This window comes from Macaca fascicularis, chromosome 4 (assembly GCF_037993035.2).
Source record: "Macaca fascicularis isolate 582-1 chromosome 4, T2T-MFA8v1.1".
NCBI classification, from domain to species: domain Eukaryota; kingdom Metazoa; phylum Chordata; class Mammalia; order Primates; family Cercopithecidae; genus Macaca; species Macaca fascicularis.
The window spans coordinates 120,725,567-120,743,468 of record NC_088378.1 but is presented as its reverse complement, the minus strand read 5'-3'; the positions used below and the strand labels follow the sequence as shown (position 1 = coordinate 120,743,468).

At 37.9% G+C, this 17,902-nt stretch overlaps 1 pseudogene; it reads right to left on the bottom strand.

Moving 5' to 3' along the window:
• LOC141410245 (transportin-3 pseudogene) overlaps window positions 1-16,768 on the bottom strand; it is a 61,054-nt pseudogene extending 44,286 nt beyond the window's left edge.
• Between the last annotated feature and the right edge of the window lie 1,134 nt (window positions 16,769-17,902).

The following is a 17,902-nucleotide window of genomic DNA, read 5'->3' as shown; positions in this document are numbered from 1 at the left end:
TGGCAGCCATCAACATTGAGGCAGGACCCTCTACCAGCAAAAAGGTTATGACTTGCTGAAGGCTCAGATAATTGTGAGTACTTTTAAGCAATATTTGAAAATTAAGATATGTACGTTGTTTTTACAGACATAATGTTATTGCATACTTTAATAGACTACAGTATAGTGTAAACTTAATTTTATATGCACTGGGAAAATAAAAAATTTGTGTGACTTGCTTTATTGCAATTTGTTTTATTTCAGTGGCCTGGAACTGAACCTGCCATATTCTCTCAGGTTTACCTTCAGTTAGATAAAATTTGCAAAATAGTACAGGAAATGTTTACCATTCATGGAGCTTTCCCTAACATTAATATTATTACAATATAATCATAGAAGTTAAGAAGACCAGGAAATTAACACTGGCACAATGGAATACTGTTAATTTGTCTAAAAGCCTCATTTACATTTCACTTTTTCCCCACTAATGCCTTCTCATTTTGATCCATGATTCTGTCCAGGATCGTGCTTAGCTATTATGTGTCCTTAGTCTGCTCTAATCTGTGACAGTTTCTCAGTCTTCCCTGTCTTTCATGACTCTGACACCTTTGAAGATTCTGGTTAGTTGTTTGGTATAATGTCCCTCAATTTGAGTTTGCCTGATGTTTTATTCATGCTAAGATTGAGGTTATATATTTTTTTGTGTGTGTGTGTGTGTTTTTTAAATTTTTATTTTTTTGAGACAGAGCCTCATTCTGTCACCTAGGTCGCAGTGCAGTGGTGCTACCTCGGATCACTGCAACCCCCGCCTCCTGGGTTCAAGCGATTCTCATGCGTCAGCTTCCCAGATAACTGGGATTACAGGTGCCTACTGCCATGCCCTGCTATTTTTTATATTTTTATTTGAGATGGGGTTTTACCATGTTGGCCAGGCTGGTCTCAAACTCCTGATCTCAAGTGATCCATCCGCCTTGGCCTCCCAAAGTGCTGGGATTGCAGGCGTGAGCCACTGCGCCCAGACTGGGGTTATATATTTTTGGACAAGAATAACATAGAAATGATGTTGTGTCCTCAGTTCATCATAGGAATGGTATAAGATATTGGTATGTCTTATTACAACATCTTATTACTGATGATGTTGACGTTGATCACTTGTTTAAGATAATGTCTGCCTAAGTTATCCATTATAAAGTTACTATTTTTTTTTCTTTTTTTTTGAGACGGAGTCTTGCTCAGTCGCCCAGGCTGGAGTGCGGTGGCGCGATCTTGGCTCACTGCAAGCTCTGCCTCTCGGGTTTAGGCCATTCTCCTGCCTCAGCCTCCCGAGTAGCTGGGACTACAGGCACCCGCCACTACACCCGGCTAATTTTTTTGTATTTTTGGTAGAGACGGGGTTTCACCTTGTTAGCCAGGATAGTCTCGATCTCCTGACCTCGTGATCCGCCCGTCTCGGCCTCCCAAAGTGCTGGGGTTACAGGCGTGAGCCACCGTGCCCGGCCAAAGTTACTATTTTTTAAGTTGCTTTTTTCACTTTTATAATCAATAACTATATTTGGGAGAGATACTTTGAGGATTTGCAAATATCTTGTCATTATTATATTTTTTCCTACTAGTCTCAATACAGAAAAACATTGGTTTACCCTGATCCTTAGCCAAGTGGCTCAGAAATAAAGAAAGCATTTAGGGACTTCAAAATGTGAGTCCCCAATAATTGGATGTATAAATATACTTTAGCAGTGATTCCTTCTGAATATGCACAAGATTACTTAAGGTCAAGTGAGGAGAGGGAGTAGACTGAAAATGTGCATTGCAGGTTTCTGAAACAGCTGACTCACTCAGTCACATTCATGGCATATTTTTGAGTCTTATTTCATATAGTCCCTGCTGCCACTCTGACTTACTCCACCTCCAGGCCATTTCACACTGAAGTTTGTGAGGATTTCGGCTCAGTGTCCCCAGGGTGTTTATTTCCTAGTTTCTCAGAGGGAAGGCTCAGTGTGCCTACCCTGGCCTCCCACTCCAATCACAGATTCAGCTACTTCCACAGATGCCCATGTAAATCATCTTTAGTAGAACAATGAGAATCTGGGGAAAACCCCTCCTAGGGAAACGAGTGTCATTTCATTAAAAGAAAAAAAAACCACAATCCTTCAAATCTGGTTCATCTCACAGTCTAAATGCAAGTTCTTAATTAAAAGCCAACAGAGATTTCTAAAGTTGGAGAAAAACTGGAGCAACAACTTTTAAAATTATCCTGTGGGCTTTTTTTTCCTTCTTAGTCTCTTAAAGGGAAAAAGGCTAATAACCATTCAGTGGCAAATTGCTGTTCCTTCAGAACAAGGAAGTGAATGAGAATGAAAAGTGGCATCCCAGGGGAATAGGGAGTCATCCTGTAATTAGACGGGGCACCATGTCGAGAGGCAGCAAAAAATTACTGGAATGGATCAATGAGGAATTGTCCTATTAGGCCTGAATTGTTTATTCTAATTTCAAGTTTCTGGAAGAAATTGTGTTTTCCACGGTACCTAAAACAGTGCTGAGCATAAAGTAAGAACTCAGTGAATCCTTGTTTATTGATTTGAGGATTCCATAGTTCAAAGTCCCTGGTGTTTTGGTAGACTGTGAGTTTTGTTTGAGCATGTCAGTGCTGAATGATGGTGATGATAATAGGCTTTTTATGTATGGGGTTGATCTTCCTCAGCACTACTGACATTTGGGACCAGATGATTCTTTGTTGTGGGGTGTTCATTGTGGGATATTTAGCAGTGTTCCTGGCTTCTATGCACTAGATGTCAGCAGCATTGCTTCAACACATGACAATCAAATATGTCTCCAGACATTGCCAAATGTTTTTATTTCTTTATCCCAAGGTTATCCCACAGATAAACGGTAGAATTGAGGATAAGACCCAGAGAGTCTGAATCCTGGCCTTTAGTAATTGCCATACTATAACCCTACTAATTGCATCATTGACTACACTGATATGAATGAAATGTTAGAAGCATTGACATACAGCAGCACAGTTTTAAAAAAAATTGTTTAGCATGAACTCCATACACACATCAGTTATGCAACTTAGTGGCATGGTGACCACCTTGAAGAATCAAGAAATTTTGTCCATTTTGCAGGAGAACCCACTGACCATGGAGGCATGAAACAAACTGAGCAGAGGAGATTTGCTTTTGCTTCTTTCTGAGTACCAGCCGAGGTCTGGGCAGTACTGAATCCGAGTCTCTTTCCTTAATTTACATATTGCCTCCATTTTAGCAATACAGAAGGGAAATGAATAAAAACAATTATCCTCAAAGACATTCAGTCTGGTCTTGACTTGTTAAGAACGATAAAAGTCAGCAGTTAGAAGCATTTAATACAACTGAACAAACCATAGAGTCTCAAACAGCTTCATCTGGTGCATTTCCTCTCAATGGCAAATAAAAAGGAAGACTATAATTAGGGCATGATTCTGCACAAGCTATCCAATAAAAGCTTTTAAAAATGATTGCCCTTATAGACAGCAATGTAAAGAACAAAGGAATCGTGAATGGTTCATTTGCTTATTCGTATTACTATATGATAATCTATTTTTTGCATTTTAAACCAAAATGAAATACTAAAATGCTCACATGATTTCTTAAGGATATTTTTGACACCTCATTCAAAGTATGCTGGTTTGTTGTTTTCTGAAAGTCAATTCCTCAGATTTTCAATTAATCAATAAATGTTTATTAAACCTTATGCTGTTCGCCAGATCAAGGGTACTGCACAAAATTTGGTTGGAAGATCTGAGTCTTCTCTTTCAATCTAGAAATTGAAAGTTAAGTAAGAAAAAGAGGAATCAGTGACCCTGATTCTTTAATGTGCCCGTAACTCACCTGGGATCTCTTTTTTTTTTTTTTTTTAACTTTGCTAGTAGGTACTTTTATTATTATTATTATTATTATACTTTAAGTTCTAGGGTACATGTGTACAACGTGCAGGTTTGTTACATATGTATACTTGTGCCATGTTGGTGTGCTGCACCCATCAACTCATCAGCACCCATCAACTCGTCATTTACGTCAGGTATAACTCCCAATGCAATCCCTCCCCCCTCCCCCCTCCCCATGATAGGCCCCGGTGTGTGATGTTCCCCTTCCCGAGTCCAAGTGATCTCATTGTTCAGTTCCCACCTATGAGTGAGAACATGCGGTGTTTGGTTTTCTGTTCTTGTGATAGTTTGCTAAGAATGATGGTTTGAGTTCCTGACTCCGCAGGTCTAGGGTAGAGCATGAGATTCTGCATTGCTAAGTTTCCAGGTGATGCTGATGTTGCTGGTTCAAGGATCACATATTGTGTGGCAAGAATGGAAATGACAGTCCAAGGATACATGATATAAAATAAGCTGAGCTCTAATTACTAAGTACAAAGTATGTCTCCTGTATGCTCAAAGAGTGATTCTCTTCTCATCTCTGTGGTATAGCAATCACTGAGGATGTTTATGTGCCTTGTGCTTTTGCCCATTGCTGGTACTGCATGTTTTTCTTTGTGCATGAAAACTTCCCTGCATTTTACTACATGGAGATGGGATTGGGCTTCCACTGTTGTGCACTGCTAAGACGTATCTAAGCTGTTTGGAAAGCCACTTATAATTTGACATTGGCAGATGGTCTGGATTTCCACCGGAACCTCTGTGACTCCTGTATTTTCTATTTAGGTTTTATAGTTGCCCAGAGACTCTTCAAATTGAAGTCTATGGCCTAACCCTGTGTACTAAGCACATGGTCCCTAGAGTACACTTCTAGTCACTGTCTCTTGATGCAGTGTGAGAAAGAAACAGGTATAAGTAGAGTCATGCTTTCTATTTCAAATAAATGTGTAGAGGCCTTCTCTTTCAAGAGCTGCTCATGTCTGATTGTAACATTGTGCTCAGCTAGCAGCTTAGCGCCTAGACCAGCAGTGTCCAATAAATCTTACTGCAATGATGTGATTTTATGTTTCTGTGCTGTCCGTTTGGTAGCCATTAGTCACATGTAGCTATTGAGAACTTAAGATATAGCCTGTGAGACTGAAGAACTAAATTTTGAATTTTTGTTATGTTTAAATTTAATTAAATAAAATTTAAATACTATTTGCGGCTAGTCGTTACCATATTGGACAGCACAGCCAGATGAAATTCTCAAAGACACATGCACTCACAGGAAGGCAGCAGAAAATGATTGGATTCAACCAAAACTAGACTACTTTTGACCTGGCTTTCTAATTTATCAAGGTCATGGAGTACCCTGGGAAAATGTCTTAGTTTCTCTGTTCAGTTTTGTATCTTTCTTAGAAATATGAGAAACAGTAGGTATTTAATTTTTAGTTTTAAATACCTTTCCGTTTACTTCATAAGAAATATGTAATCATTATAGAAGGCTTAGAAAATATTATTATATAAAATGAAGAAAAACACTGATAATCCCACCATTTAAAAATAACCAGAGTGAACATTTTGGTGAATAGCCTTTCAATGCTCTGTGTGTATGTATCATAATGATCTATAAATAAGCCCATATATCTATAAATCTATACATATTACATGAAAACATTTATTATTATTATTATTTTGAGACAAGTTTCATTCTTGTTGCCCAGGCTGGAGTGCAATGGCACGATATCGGCTCACTGCAACCTCTGCCTCCTGGGTTCAAGCAATTATCCTGCCTCAGCCTCCCGAGTAGCTGGGATTACAGGTGCCTGCCACCATAGCCAGCTAATTTTTTGTATTTTTAGTAGAGATGGGGTTTCACCATGTTGGCCCAGCTGCTCTGAAGCTCCTGACCTCAGGTGATCCACTTGCCTTGGCCTTCCGAAGTGCTAGGATTACAGGCATGAGCCACCGCGCCTGGCCTTTTTTTTTTTTTTTTTAGACAGAGTCTCGCTCTGTTAACTGGGATGGAGTACAGTGGTGTAATCATGGCTCGCTGCAGCCTTGACCTCCTGGGCTCAAGCAATCCTCCCACCTCAGCCTCCTGAGTAGCAAGGACTACAGGCATGCACCACCACACCTGGCTAATTTTTAAAATTATTTGTAGAGACAGGGTCTCACTTTTTTGTCCAGGCTTGTCTCGAACTCCTGGCCTCAAGCAATCCTCCCACTTTGGTGTCCCCAAATGCTAGGATTACAGGCATGAGCCACTCTGCCTGGTTAAAGACACTTACTTTAGATAGAATACTTTTGGAAGGGGTCGTAGTGACTTAGTGGTGGTAAACATGAACCCCTAGATGTCACTGGAAAAGGAGAGATATGGTAATTTTCTTCCTTTTTCTTAGAAAAAGGAATGCTTTGTTTTGTTAACTATGTCCATCCTAAGAAACTTTTTTGTAGACATCAAAGAAATGGAGTCTATGAGTGACTGATCAAAACTCATGGGTTAACAGACGGACCCTAATCTAGAAGCCCTGGATGAGCACTTAACCATCTGAGTTGCTGGCGGTATCACAGCCAAATAACAGATGGAAATGGTGGGAGAAAGTAGACCTAGCAAACTCCAGGATGAAGTTTTTCTTCATCATGTAGCGTTAAGTACTAAACAAGATGTTCTCTAGTTAGTAGAGTTGTTTTTGTAAATGCCCTTATGTTACTGCCTAAGCAGCCCCTGCCTCTGTTCAGGCCCACAAAGGGAAAACATAAATTGCTTCAAGAATCAAGATGGTAATGTTTTGGGTTAGTTGAGTGGAGGGGAAAGTTCCTTTGCAAACTACACGTGGACATGTGAAATTTAAATTTTTATATCTGGTGAAATGCAAATCATCTTTAAAAAAATCAAGATGACTTTCTGTGGGACAGAGAAAGGAAGAAACAGAGGAGGCTGCCCAAGTCAAAGTATCAACCAGCGATTCACCCAGAAAGTTTCTGCAAGAGAAGCTTTCAAAATGTAGCTTCGTTTTCACTTCAGATCAGGGGCAGTGTTAAGTGCTTAATCAATCTGGAAGCACTGTCATAATAACAGCTGGCAGTACTGCTTTTATTCTTTTTCTGTCTGTTTCTCAGACTCACACAGAATGACAGGTTCAAAGTTTATGAAGCCTAGCAAGATGTACTCAGACTTTTCTCTTGTATTCTGTGAAAGCTTTATATTGTCCTCCCTGCCACCTAAGCCAGAAGTACAAATATGGCTGCAATGAACTGGTGATTCTCTTTATGAATTACTGAAGGGTTCTTCCTTCTTATATTTTCTGCTCCCTTTTTGACCAGTTCTCTGAATATTTAAACTTACGACTCCTGTGATATTTTCCTTCTAGAGTACTGGCTGCAGAGTGGTTCACAGAGCATGAGCCCTGGGGTTATACTGCTAGATTTGAACCCTGGCTTCACCATTATTTGGGCATGTTTCTGTGTAGCTTTGTGTCTCAGTTTTTCCTTATGCAGCCTATTATCCATTATTATTGTCTGTTATGGATTGGGGATACTATGCTCCAACTCATAGAGTTGTGAGGCTGAAATGAGATAATCCTTGAAAATTGTTGGTTATAGTGATCAGCATATTCAGTATTAAGTATCTATTAGTAAGAGTTGCACAGGCTTGCCATTTTTCTCCAAGGGAAATGACCAGGGAAATTACATGTCCAAGCTTAAAACGAATTTTTTTCTCTGGAGAATATTCATTTATGGTTTGAATGACACCTACCAAAGTCTGATTCTACACTGGTGCCCCCTGCTGCAGCATTCAATTCAGGGTACACAATGGGTGCTTGACTTAAAAACTGTATATATACTTATAAATACATATAAATGTATATATAAGTGTATAAATATAAAACTATATATACACATATACACACATATATCTCACTTATATAGCATTCACTATGGGTCAGGTATTCTAAATACTTAAATATTGAATCATTTAATTTTCACAGTAACTTCCATGAAGTATTACTATTGTCATTGTCATTTTACAGATAAGAAAACAGAGGCACAGAAAAGCTAAGGGGTCACAGAGCCAAGTACATGACAAAGCTGGAATTTGCACTCAGAAAGTATGGCTCAAGAATTTGTGTTTTGGTCCACTACACTATGCTGCCTTCAATTTATCCGTATATATTCCCATTATATATATATATATTCCACATATATTTCTCCTTACAGTCTTCATTTTCTTCTGAATCTGGAAATCAAACAACCAAATGTAAAAGAAATATTTCTCTTTAAAGTTCTTTTCTTACCTCTCTTCTCTCCCCTCCCCTATTCTTTTGCTACCCTATCACTCCATCTCTCAGGCCATTCCATTATATAAATTCCATTATAGGCTGCTGCTGTCACATGCTGGACACAATATAATTCAATGTGACACATGGTGAGCAGAGATGTGTAGAAATACCTGAAACTATTAGAGCCAAACAGCTTTCTGTTAAAGTTTTTTACTGCCGCATAAATATTCTCGTAGCTGACTGGAGTCTCTGAGTATAAATACTTCATTAGGGACTATATCCATGGCAGTAGCATGGCCCTCTGGGTCTTGCCTAAGAGACCAAGAAAATGCAAGGGTCTGGTGACAGACATCTGGTTTCTTTGTATTTAAAAGGCCTTCTCTAGTTTCCAAAGTACAGGGGCATTATTAACACAGTCCATTTGGCTTATTACATCCCTAGAAGAAATCCCAGCACCTCTGTGGACAGACGTAAAAATCAGTTAGGCAACTTGTATTTATTAAGTACTTACTATGTGTCCAACCTGTGCAGGCACTATAATAGAAATAGGTAAGCATTAAAAACCACAGCTCATTATCACTGAATATTCAAGGATTCTCATATGAGCTCTCTAAAGTGTTAACTGGACTTTAACTAGGTAGAGGGTCTTTTCATCCAAAGACGGCACATTTACCGTCCACAAAGATTTCTGAAAGAAAAAATCATTATTATTTATTTCCATCTAACCAGTTCTTGCCTTTTAGAATACCCAACCACATCTCCAAAATGCAGACAGAAAAAGACTTCCCTGGCTGTCTCTTTTATAATATTTTCTGAGGGGGCCAAGCTCATCCCCAACCACTCCAGGTGGCTGATAACACTATACTCCTGATAATGTAGAGATTATTATTTTCTCAGGAGGGATGACTTAGGAGGAAGGATGGGGGTCAGACCATTCAGGCCCAGCAAGACTGTATCATCAGCTTGTCCACAGACTTGCCAGATTCATTCATCCTTGTGCTCTGTCTGCCCCAGGCTATGCCACTCCAGAAACATGGGAACAGAGTGGCAGCATACAAGCTGGGCACTGCATGCGGGCAAATGAGGCATACCCTCAGCCCTGCGTAGGTATGAGAAGGGCATGCCTCTGCTTTCTCCGATCCACAGATCAGAAAATTAAGGTCTGCATCTCTTTAGTCTAAACAACATCTCAGTGAGATGAAGCGGAAAGGAGGCAGTCAGCCTTATTGCCATTTCACAGGCTGGAGAGTTGAGACCTGGTGAAGGCCACACCTCCAGAGGGCAAGATGCTGTGAAGGCTCTCTCCAATGACGTGTCACATGCTTTCTACTTGACTGAGCTTCCCCAAACTTGGGTAATTAGCAACATCACCCATTGGCAAGGGTTAAACACATGGATTCCAAGGCTCATCTATCCCTCAGAGATTCTGATTAAGTAATTCTGGGTACCAGTAATCCATATTTTCAATAAGCCTCCCACATGATTCTAAAGCTTGGTTATGCACTAAATCACACGACTTTCCTTCTTTTTCCATAACTGACATGGGATAGGGGAAAAAGGTTATATTTGACACTGATTGAAACTATAGTCAGACAGGTATTATTTGCCCTGTTGCATGAGATTCTATTGGGTTTTAAGCAAAGGATATCTCTTGAAAGAACAACTTTTCTGAGGTAAGGTCAAGCCAGTTCTAAACAGCTAACACAGGCCCTGCCAATGTGTGATCAGAGGACTACAACATGAGGCTTTCATCCACCAAATGTATATATATTGTGGTCATAGAAATGCCACACTATTTTGCTTGACATGTATGCTCCCTGGGTTATGTTCCAGGAGGTTTTGAAGTTTCTGGGAGACATCAGTGTGAAAGGTATGCCAAATTCATCTCATGAGGGGTGTCCTTTGGCTATGGAATGTCTCAATCACATGGGGATTTGGTCTATTCTGTTTTCAGGGAGTTCTGTGGAAACAGCACACAGATGGCAGGTTTTTGCATGAAGTCACATTGGCGATGGGGTCTTCCTCCCACTCTGGTGTTGGATCAGGTTGGGAGGAAATTGCCAAATTTTATGTCAGTAAATAAACTACATAAAAGGATAAGAATTATCAGAAATGAAGCTGAATGAACTCCTTTTCTGATATTCCCCAGCTAATTTAATAAATCACTAATCAAACATTAGCCACAGCAAGGAATAGGGATAGTGTGGGTAACTGAAACCCACACATAGTTGCTACTCTTACCATTTTCCTTTAAACTCATGAGAACCCAGTTTTGTGAATAGAAAATCAAATAAACTGATTTAAACTCTTCTCTTTTTCTTCTCCTGTCTACCTTCCTGAGAAGGTACTTCATTTAAAAACATTTATTTATTTGAAAGAGGAAGGGGATGGGGTGGAATTTTATTGTCCACTTGGAAATAGGGAAAAATTCAATTATACTTATGCAGTAATCTTTACAGATGATTCCAGGATCCACATGGACATATTGACATATTTGGTCATCTCAAGAGCTTTCTGAAAAATTAACATTGCTAATGCATATAAAACTGCAATAATATTTTTAGGTGAAGAGAAGTTCAAATACGTGGTTAACTCAGTTTTGCTGTGCATATACGTAGATTTTGCAAGAAGTTTATTAGATTTTGCAAGAAGTTTAAAGCTAAATGCCTGAGATAGAATGTTAGCTATTTGCCTGTGTATGTCTTATGGAAGGTCCTGTGTGTGTATAGAGCTTGCTCACTATTTCTAATCAGCACAGAGATGTCCCAGAGCTGTATGCCTCCCTTCAGTGGCTAGTTCTATGCTTAGGTTGTGGTGACAATAAAATGGGTTTAGCCTCTGCTCTGTCTCACCACATGAATTAGGGAAAGAATGCAGAGTAATAATGGAGTGAACTCAGCTCTGAGTGTATTTTATTTCATTTTATTTTATTTTTTGCTTCACTCCTGAAGCCACAGTCAAAATGATATTTTTCTCCAGTTTGTCTCACTATTCTTTAAAAATAGATTTTTTTGTCAGTTTCCTAATTTTCACTGCTCAGGAAGACTTTTCTAATTCATTTTGTAACTAACTCTCAGGGGCTGGCAGTGATTTGGTTAACCATTAACTTCCAAATAGTATTAATCACTGTACCAAATTCCTCTTGCTATAAACCTCCGGAAACTGTTGCTTTAAATGTGTGATGTCTTCCTTTCTTACTTTTCACTCTCAGCAGATCCTAGATGCCACATTTTAATAGTCAATAAATATATCTAAGGAAAGTTTGGAGGTTGGAACAAAATTTTATTTAAGAATGCTACTCTGTTGGGTTTAGCAGCATAAAGCATTTGAAAATGTATTGCACTAACATTATTGGAGGTACAAAATGGTAATCAGAAGACTTAATCTCACACATTAGTAGAGACCCTTTGAAGTACTTTTCACTGGATCTACAATTTTTAAAAGATATGGTTTATTTTTATAATATAAATACATGTTTACTCTTCCTCTTCCACCACCAAAGCCAACACAATTTCTTATCAGGTTGGACTGCTCAAGTATTCATGATTCCTTCTCACATCTGTTTCCTTCTCCTTTTACTTCTAAATGCACTTCATTGTCTGGCTACCTATTCTCCAGACTTCGACAGACTTCTGCATTTATAGAGTCTTTATCCCCACGATCATGCAAATTTTTCAATCCTAGAGTCTTCCTTTCAACAAAGTCACATAAATGCTTTCTTTGTAACTAGCCTTACCCCACCCCTCTTCTTTCTCTCTCCTAGTTTTGGAGAGCTGGCTCAAATTGGATGTAGTATATATACAGAGACTAGTTGTTCCCATGACTCTTTCTTCCCAAACAGTTATTCAAAGAATTAGTAGGTGTTATCTCCTTTCCTTCAAGAATGTTTGTTTGGGTATGTATGCTACAAAAGACACACCTAAAGAAAACTTTGCTACATTCTCATTATTCTATTTTCTGCAGCCTCTCAAAGGTTTTAATAATCTGAGCTCAGCCTTCTTCAATGTAAACTTCCTCTCCCTTGGTGAGTCCATATATCTGAGGCTCAAGTCAGTATCTACAACCCTCCTTCTTTTTTCTATGAGGCTGATTCAACAAAGGTTAGTATTGAATACCAACTGTGTTCCAGGCATTGTAATGAAGCTATGGATATAGCAATGAAACAAATATGAAACTCCAGTTTTCATGAAGCTTACATTTTTAGGTGAAAGAGATTAACAGACAAAGAAAGGGGAAGTAATGATAAGTGCAATGGAGAATATAAAGTGGGGTAAGGTTGATAGGAAGTGACAGTGGTGCTTTCTTTTTATGAGGTCATGAAGGAAACCTTCTCTGATGACACTAGAGCAGAGACCTGAAGAACACAAGGAGGAAAGCAGTCCATGTGACTATGGGTGGTATGACATTCCACGCAGAAGGAGGAGCAGGTGCCAAAGCCCCAAGGCAGGAGAGGACTGAGGAGGTCCTAAGAAGAGTGGAGAAACTGGTATGTCAGGAAGGAATTGAATAAGGAAAAGAAAGGCGGGAGGAGAGTCGGAGAGGAAGCAGGGAGACAGAATCTTAGGGCTGTGAACAATGATGAAGACTTTGGATTTTATAGTGAGTGAGATTGGAACATTTTAAGCAAACAAGGGACATAATGTGACTTGTTTAAAAAGTATCATTGATGTTGTGTGAATTATAGACTATTGAGAATAACACAGAAGCAGGGAGGCCCATTAGGAAGACACAGTATTAGTTCAGATGAGAGATGATTATGTCTTGGGCTGGAATGGTAGTTACAATAGCAGTGAGAGAGAGCCAGGTTTAACATATATGTTGAATTTGCTATAGGAGAGTTTGCTATAGGAGAGTCCTATAGCCAACAGAATTTGCTATAGGAGAGTTTTCAAGGAAGTTGCAAATGTTTAACACAGAGAAGTGAGACTGACAACATTTGGGAGTGGTTCAGTTTTTTTTTAATTAACTTTAGTTTTTAGATAAGTTTTAGGTTCACAGCAAAATTGAGCAGAAAGTTCCGAAAGTTTGCATATACTGCCTGTCTCCACATACAAACAACCTCTCACTATGGACATCTCATAGCAAAGTGGTACAGTAGTTACAATTGATGAACCTATATTAACATATCATTATCACCCAAAGTTCATTGTTTATGCTAGGGTTCATCCTTGGTGTTGTACATTCTGTGTCTTTGAACAATATATAATGACATGTATTCATAATTGTCATATTGTTACCTGGTGTAATGCCTATGTAAAATAACTAAATTTCTACCCTGCTGTAACTGTGTTTGTCTTTAAGAAACAGGAAACCTGCAATAAAAAGTTCCCCTGTAACCAGACCAACTGAGACTGCTTAGAACCAAGATAGCTGACTGAACAGCTTCGAAAAGACTTCAGGCTTCATTATAATCTCTTTTCCATGCTAAATGACACTACCACCAGTGCCATGACAGTTGACAGTCTCCATGACAATAATTGGAAGAAGTAATAAAAGGACAGAAAGGATGGCAACACTCCGGTTCCAGGAAGTTCCCTGCCCATTTCCAGAGAACACATGAATATTTTTCCCTTGCTTTTTTTCTTTTGAAACGGAGTCTTGCTCTGCTGCCCAGGCTGGAGTGCAATGGTGTGATCTCGGCTCACTGCAACCTCTGCCTCCTGGGTTGAAGCAATTCTCCTACCTCAACCTCCTGAGTAGCTGGGACTACAGGCATGTGCCACCACACCTGGCTAATTTTTGTATTTTTAGTAGAGACAGGGTTTCACCACATTGGACAGACTGCTCTCAAACTCCTGACCTCAAGTGATCCACCTGTCTTGGCCTCCCAAAGTGCTGAGATTACAGGCATAAGCCACTGCGCCCGGCCTTCCCTTGCTTTTAATGTCCCACTTATTCATTAGAGAAACTATATTTTAACTTCCTCACCCTTCACTAGTAGAGAAGTTGATTTGTGAGCCAAGCTCCCACTTCTCCATTCCATTGCCATGAAATAAAGCCTGCACTGCTTGACACTTTTGGCTTTGCATATTGGCTTCATGGCACCAAACAGGCAAGGACCCCATTTTTTTGGTGGGGGCAGCTTTGTTGGTAACAATTTCATCCAGAATAGTTTCACTACCCAAAATTTCCTCAATGGTCTACTTTTCTCCCCCAAACTTTTGGCAACTACTGATTCTTTTACCGTCTCCATAGTTTTGCCTTTTCCAGAATGTCATATAGTTGAAATAATGAGTGTGTAGCCTTTTCAGATTGACTTCTTTCATTTACTAGTATGCGTTTAAATGTCATCCATGTGTTTTCATGGCTTGATAACTTATTTCTTTCTACCATCCCATTGTTTGGATATACCATAGTTTATCCATTCACCGAAGGACATCTTCGCTACTTCCAAGTTTTGACAATTTGGAATAAAGCTGTCATAAATATCTGAGTGCAGGTTTTTATGTGGATATAAGTTTTCAACTCACTTGGGTAAATATCAAAGAGATAAATTTCAATTGCTGGATCATATGATAAGAGTGTTTAATTTTGTAAGACACTGCCAAACTGTCTTCCAAAGTGGCTGTACCATTTTTGCCTTCCTACCAGCAACAGTAGAGAATTACTGTTTCTCAGCATCATTTTCAGTATGTGTTGTTGTCAGTGTTTTGCATTTTACCCATTTGAATTAATGGGCATGTAGCGATATCTCATCATTAATTTGCAATTCCATAATGACATATGATGTCGAATATCTTTTAATATGCTTATTTGCCATATCTTCTTTGGTGAGGTGTCTGTTCATGTCTTTAGCCAATTTTTCAGTTAGGTTATTCATTTAAGACCCAACACTTAAGACTGTATTTTGGATAATAGTCCTTTATTAGACTTGTCTTATGAAAATATTTTTTCCCCATCTGTGGCTTGTCTTCATATTCTCTTGACATTTCTTTTTGTAGAGCAGAAGTTGTTCATTTTAATGAAGTGCAGCTTTAAAATTATTTCTTTCATGGATCACGCCTTTGGTGATATATCTAAAATGTCATTCCAATACCCAAGGTAATCTAGGTTTTTATCCTGTTATCTCTTAGAAGTTTGGGTTTTAGAAGTTAATTTTGAGATACCTATGAGATGTTCAATTTGAAGTTCAATGTATGAATCTTGAGTACAGTAGAAGTCAAGCATGGACACACAAATTTATGGATACTCAATATGAAATTGATCATTAAAGCCATGCAACCAAATTGATCATCTAGACATAGATAAAGAAAGGGTCAAAGGAATGAGTTCTTCGGCCCCCAAATATTTCGTTTAGAGGTTGGGAAGATAAGGAAAAACTAGTTAAGGGAACAGAGAATAATAATCAATTAAGTAAAAATAGAAGCAAGAGAAAATATTGTCCCAGAAGCCAAGTGAAGAAAGTGTCTCAAGATGCAGGGATGATTAAGTGTATCAAATCATGCTGATAAATTAAATTAGATAAGGGCTGAGAAATGACCATTGGATTTGGCAACATAAAAGACATTGATGTCATTGGCAAGAATTATTTCAGTAGAGCAGTGGGAAAGGAAATTCTAATGGAGTACGTTGAGAGGGAACAGAAGGAGAGAATGTCTAAACAAAATTGTCAAGGATTCTTGCTGTAAAGAAGAGATTAATGACATGGTTGTGAAGTACAGGGAGATTGTTTTAAAGATAAAAGATATTAAAGAATACTGTCTGTTGAGGGGAATAATCTAATACAGAGAGAAAAACTGATAACACAGGAGAGTTAGGAGATATTGTTAGAGCAATGTAGGTGAGAAGGGACCAGATCTAGTGTACTGTAAGGGGATTGATGCTAGAAAACATCATACAATAAATATAATGATAATAATCCATTTAATAGGAGGGAAGGCATAGATAATGGGTGCTGATATAACTGGGTCAATAGATTTGTTGCTGAGAATATATGAAAGGGGGTATTTCCTGTTGATTTTCCAAAGACACCTAACATATAATATCATGAACACAACTTATCATTCTGGTCCCATCCCGAGTAGCCAATGATATTTCTGCTAAAAACACTACTGTTTTACCAATCCCCAAAACAGTAAATTTTTTTTTGCTGTTTCTTATTTATTATTGTTCTGTCACCTCATAATTTCCCATACCTGTTCCCACCTTAACATTTGTGGAGCTACAATTCCATGTCAGTGAGGTCATGTGACTTAAGTGTGTATCTATTTTAAAACTTTATAATTCCTCTTTGAGTTATAAGATCTACTATTAAAGATTTTTATTCTTCATCATTGTTAAGTTTCTTGGCATTAACTAACATATGTCCTCCTGAACTATAATTTTTTTCTTGCTTTTTGAGGAAGATTTATGAGGATTACCATTATTCTACTATTATTTCTAATGTTTCTCTTTTCAAAACACTTTAAATAGTCTTTTTGCTATATCAATTATTTTTTGTTAAGGAGTCCTTACCTTTCACTTTTCTCTCTACCTTCTGTACTTCGTTTGCATACACTTTTCTCAGTTCCTCTTTTCTGTTTATGCTTTCCTTTATTTCCTTATACTTTCCTATCTGTTTTATTTCATTAAACACTCTGCAGCTGAGAATGTTTGTTTTGTTTGGTATAACCTTCATCTTATCTCCTACCAATGAATATTTTTTATATCGTATTTTAACATATGACTGCCTCTCTGATATCTTGAGAGTTAAGCTTTGATTATTCTTTTTATCATAGTTTTCATTTTTTCTTGTTCTAACAGGACTTGGTTTATTCATCTTTTATTTATTTAATATTTCAGGGATTTTGAGACATTAATACCAGTTATCACCATAGCATGATTAGCAAAGATGCTATCTTTCATTTTGTATTATACAAATTTTGTATTACACAAATTTTCTTATACATAAATCATATCACTTATAACTGGCCCATTTCTCTCTTTTTGTCATTTAATTTTTTCAGACTTAGTATAATGCACACAAAACAGTCATAACAGATTTACTTATTATTTCAATGTGGTTGCCTACACTGAACTCATATCTGGGGTAACAAAGCTCTTTATAATGGTGGCATTTAGAGTAAAAAATAAATAACCATACCGAAAAGGCATTTGAGTAATTTGTGCTCAATTTTGAAGATTATTTTTCCTACCGTAAGTCATGAGAGTCAGTCATATTCTTCTAAGCCAGTACAATATAGAAGAAATTAACAAAGGAAATTAACAAGCCCAACAAAGTAGTCATGCCTTCTATACTTTATGTGTAACATCAACTTTCAGAATAACAAATAGAATTTTATAAACAGAAACAGAACAGTAGAAACACAAGAGATAAACTTAAGTGGCTACATCCAGAAAAACTGTATAATTGAAAAATTATAGAGCTTATTACTATAAGCATATCGGCATTGATATCTGGAATTAATGAGTCTTGTATGAAATAGGAAGGACCAAGACGGAAGTCATATTTTAACAACAGTTGACAATTCTGGCCAAACATTTCTTGTAGATATTTTCTGGCTGAGGGGTATGTATTTACAGTTGTATATTACTCACAAGTACTGTTGAGTAGAGTTACATTTAATTACATCATGTAGTATGTAATGCTTTTTATATGTTCAGTTTTCCTTAATAGTTTCTTCCTTAAAAAATGGCTTTAAGATTAGCAGCAGAACAGGAACTGATTGAACATTTACTATTATTTCCCTTATGGGGTAGTTTGGGTAGGCCAGATTTTACTTTATGTTTAAAAATATGTTTCATCCATATT